The sequence below is a fragment of the Carlito syrichta genome, unplaced genomic scaffold (assembly GCF_000164805.1).
Source record: "Carlito syrichta isolate Samal-C Ts95f unplaced genomic scaffold, Tarsius_syrichta-2.0.1 Scaffold303645, whole genome shotgun sequence".
NCBI lineage: Eukaryota > Metazoa > Chordata > Mammalia > Primates > Tarsiidae > Carlito > Carlito syrichta.
The window spans coordinates 711,666-716,691 of record NW_007247741.1 but is presented as its reverse complement, the minus strand read 5'-3'; the positions used below and the strand labels follow the sequence as shown (position 1 = coordinate 716,691).

General features: G+C 41.3%; 1 pseudogene; it reads right to left on the bottom strand.

Moving 5' to 3' along the window:
* Positions 1–2,897: 2,897 nt before the first annotated feature.
* Positions 2,898–4,272, bottom strand: LOC103261224 (annotated as a pseudogene).
* Positions 4,273–5,026: the final 754 nt, after the last annotated feature.

The following is a 5,026-nucleotide window of genomic DNA, read 5'->3' as shown; positions in this document are numbered from 1 at the left end:
CTATTCAACATGTCTACCATCTTCCCAAGACTAATGCATTTGCAGTGAGAGAGATTCAGGAGTTAGGCAGAAACATATAGTACCTCATACAACATAGACTTTAAATTGGCACTTCTGCCCATTTACTAACAGCTAATATAATAAGTCCCATATCCATAACTAAAATAACAAGGAGAGAAAATACATGTTGCTTATATTTGGAGGAACTATGTAATAATATAACAAAAGTCTTAGAATTTGGAAGGGGTAAAAAATTGAGAACAATAAGGAATCTATCATATTCTTATCAAATATCAGATCTTGAAAGCTAGTAAAACATTTCTCAAACATTTGTTTGAGAAAGAGAAAGACCTTTAGGGCAATGGTATAAATCATTATTTTAAATGTAACCTCTAAGAGTTATGAGCTAAGTGGCATGTATCTGTCTGAAAAACAGGATAATCGGATTTCTTTCTTTCTTTCGTTTTCTTTCTTTCTTTCTTTCTTTCTTTCTTTCTTTCTTTCTTTCTCACTCTCTCTCTCTCCCTCCCTCCTGCCCGCCCCCTCTCTCTCTCTCTCCCTCCCCCTCTCTCTCTCTCTTTCTTTCTTTCTTTTTCTTTGAGTTGGAGTCTCACTGTGACACCCAGGCTGTGTGTGTGTCTTACTCACAGCCGCTCCAGCGTCAACCTGCTGGGCTCAGGCAATCCTTCTGCCTCAACTTTCCAAGTAGCCGGAACTACAGGCTCGCGCTACCATGCCTGGTTAATTTTTCATTTATCTTGGAGAGGAGGTCTCGCCAATGTACCTGAGCTGGTCTTGAACCCTCAGACGCAGGCAATCCATTCGCCTCGGCCTCCTAAAGTGCTGGGATTTCAGACTGAGACACCACGCCCGGACAACTGGATAACTTTCAAATGTCAACAATACTTTGAGTCTCTATTACAAATAACAGAAATTGTGAAGTTTCCAAAGTTAATTTCTACATTTAAAATAATTTGCAGGCCGGGCTCGGTGGCTCAGTCTGTAATCCCAGCACTTTGGGAGACCAAGGCGAAAGGATTGCCTGAGCCCATGTGTTCGAGAACAGCCCCAGCAACTTAGCGAGACCTTGTCCCTACAATAAATCAAAAATTAGCTGGGCATGGTATCGTGCGCCTGTAGTTCCGGCCTCTTGGAAGGCTGAGGCGAAAGGATCAGTGGTGCCCCTCAGATTGACGCTGGGGTGACCAAGAACTGCACTCAAGTCTGGGTGATGGATTGAGATTCCAACTCAAAATAATAATAATAATAATAATAATAATAATTTACAATAAAATTTTACACTTATTAAATCATACATCAATGCAAGCTTTTTAGAATTAAAAGGGAAAATAAAGTTGTACTTAAAACTGTTAATAAACATTGTTTTAAATATAGATATATATAATGCAATTCTCTTGCTAGAAACAATCTTTTTTCTTCAGAAATACTTAAAGCTTATTAATAACTTTACAGGAAAAATGACAAGACAGACTATAGCTACCGAATATGGAATAGTTCCTTATTTATAAATTTTACTGGGCCGGTCTGGGTGGCTCAGCCTGTAATCCCGCGCTCTGGGAGAGCGAGGTGAGTGAATTGCCTGAGCCAGTGGGTTCGAGACCCACCTGGGCAACTTGGCGAGACCTCATCGCTACAATAAAAAAAAAAAAAATTAGCCGGGCATGGTAGTGCGCGTCTATAGTTACAGCTACTTGGAGAGCTGAAATGGAAGGATCGCTGGAGCTCAGCAGGTCGAAGCTGAGGTGGCTGGGAGCGGCCACTGCACTCCATCTGGGTGACTGAGTGAGACTCCGACTCAAAAAAAAAAAAAGTTTACTATGGGAGGCACATTTTAATCAGCATTTCAAAAAATCAAAGGAGTAAAACTTTTTTCTAGAAATACCAGAATTTCACTCTTCAAATAGAAGATTAATTAAAACATTAAGTGACTGCCCTAGTTAGAAGATAAATACCTTAAAAATATAGTTAAAGAGTAATTGCTGCTTAAGCATGAATTTTCACAAAATTATTCTTGAGGCTAAAGCAGACGATGTGTTTGCTTTTGAAAAGTTGACCTAAAAAAAAAAAGAGCATCACATGAATATGTCATCATTTAAGTACATGCTTTCAATCTAGTTTGCTTTTATTTTATTTATTTATTCTTTTTTTTTTTTTTTGAGTCGAGTCTCTTTCTGTCACCCAGTCTTGAGTGCAGTGGAATACTCACGGCCACCCCAATGTTGACCTGTTGGGCTCAGGCGATCCTTCTGCCTTAGCCTTCCAAGTAGCCAGAACCATAGACACGTGCTACCACATCAGCTAATTTTTTGATATATTGTAGAGACGAGGTCTCACCAAGTTGCCCAGGCTAGTCTCTAACTCCTAGGCTCAGGCAAACCTCTTGCCTAGGCCTCCCAAAGTGTTAGGATTACAGGTTTGAGCCACTGTACCCGGTCTTATTTTATTTTTAGAAGCAGGGGTTCTCACGATATTGCCCAGGCTGGTTTCAAACTCCTGGCCTCCAATAATCCTTCCACCTTGACCCCACCAAAGTGCTGGAATTACAGGCATGAGCCACCACACTCAGCCTCAAGCTAGGTTTTTTTTTTGTTTTTTTTTTGAGTTGGAGTCTCAGCTAGTTTTTTTTTTTGAGTTGGTGCCCAGACTGGAGTGCAGTGGCCTCTCCCGGTCACCGCAGCCTCGACCTGCTGGGCTCCGGCGATCCTTCTGCCTCAGCCTTCCAAGTACCCGGAATTACAGGTGCGCGCTATCACGCCCAGCTAATTTTTTGATTTATTGTAGAGATGAGGTCTCACCAAGTTGCCCAGGTGGGTCTCGAACCTGCGGGTTCAGGCAATCCACTCACCTCTCAAGTTAGTTTTAAAAGAAAAGTTCAACTATGGGATCCAGAGCTTTAGGAATCCATCTTCACTATAGGTAGCAATCAGTTTTTGATGAGGGTGATGTGCAATACCAATCACATCCTTCTCAAGAACTGTCAACATTCTCTCCAGTTTGCCAGAGTCTGTGCTGAAACAGTAGAGCACAAAGTCCTCCCCCACACAGTGGATCCATTCACCACAAGGAGAAAGGGTGCAACTAAGTCTCCACCATCTTTTTTACCAGAGCTAAAGCTTTTGACAATCTACCCTGGCATGTTCATGATTACCACTGTGTTTGATCTGTCGCACATCATAAAGTGCTCTGGGTTTTTAGCAAGCATGATCACACTGTTGACAGTAAAGTCTGTCCCCGCAGTGCTGCCCAGGGATTTAAAGGCATTTGAGCATTCTGTGGTCTTCATATTCCAGATCTTACTTTGCCATCAGAGAATGCACTAATAATATAATGTCCGTCTTGTGTAAATGTTGCTTATTAACAAAGGAAGAATGGCCATGAAATTCCTTCAGGATTTTCTCAGACTTAAAACCATGAATTCTAATTGTCTGGTCAAAAGAAGCACTAAAGATCTGAGTGCTATCCTTAGAAAAGCTTAGACAGGTAAGACTTTTACTATGTGCCCTCTCAGATCTCCTTAAACATTGTCCATTCTGAATTTTCCATACCCTGACTTTTCCATCTTGGGCTCCAGTTGCTAATATTTCTGTATCTCTGCTGAAACATATGCAAAGGACAGCATCATTCATCAACAAAGTTACCCTGAGACTGGTTGGTATTTAAGATCTTTCTGATTTTTCTAGTAATAAAATTCCACATCTTTGACAGCTGCTTTACCACAAAACAAATCTATAATCATACCGGGAGGAAGCTACTCCTGATGTTGTTGCCACTTAATTTCCTGTCCAAGCAATGCCATGAGACAAGACAGGCACCACACTGACTTCCCAGTTAAGGCCTGGGCAACTGCTGCTCTGCTCTTCTCTTTGCTACTTCCCTTTGGATTTGCCTCACGAGGATCAAAACAAGACCTGGCTGAGAGATTATCCAGAAGAATATACCGTTCTGGTTGTGCTTGTTTTAACATGATCATGGGGTCAGTCTGACTCAGAAGTGACCTGGCAGCAACTCGTTCACAGAGCTCTATCAATTCCAGAACAACCTGTTCATAGTCAATGAGGGTTTTATCTGGCAACTTTAGCCTAGCCTGTAAAACAGTATTCCATTAGCCACTATTAATGTCAGACACAAAACTGTTGACGCTGTTCACGGTATTCAGAGGCACAGTAGTTTCCTCCTGTAAGGTGGCTAATGCACCTTCAGGTACTGCATGATAAGACGGATCACAACCAAGGACTCAATTTCAGTCGACATGGTTGTATCTCTCCAGGTGCAGGCCCAGTTCAATCTCAGAAACAATCTTTTTAAAACTCTTGAACACTAAGTTTACAGTTCACAGCATACTGATAAGTGATGATAATGCATGTTGACTTCTAAAGTCCCAGTGAGAAGAAGGAAATAACTAGAGAACGTTGTGATATTCTCACTTTAGACGCAATGAAGGTCTTCCTCTTATCTTTACGGTTTCTATTTCTTTCCATCTCTCTCTCTCCCTTGTATGGCTCAGTTAGTTTATCCTTCTTTCAGTCTGACCACATCTTTTATTTAATCTTCCCACCATCAGTGTATTTCTCTCCCTTTCTTCTTTTTTAATTTTTTCAATGATTCTTCCTTCTATGGTCTCAATTGGTCCCACTTTTCTCTCTTCCTCTGTGTTACTTTTCCTTGATACAACTGAGTTCCTTAATTCTGTTACCTTTAAATTTGTGGATATATTCCCCTATGCACAGCAACTCACTTTCCTGGTAATACGAGTGTACAATAAGGATTGGAAACAGGGCCCAGGCCCTAGTGGACACTGTCATGGTGAGTGAGAGAACCTGGTGTTGCTCCATGGTGTTTTTTGTCCTTTCATTAACAATCCTGCTCCTCAAAGAACTTCTCTATTTCTCTGTCTTTTACACACTCTCTTTGAAAAGTTTTCTCTCTCCTTTTTTATTTTTTTTTCAGTTGGAGTCTCACTCTGTTGCCCAGACTGGAGTGCAGTGGCCACTCCCGGCTACTGCAG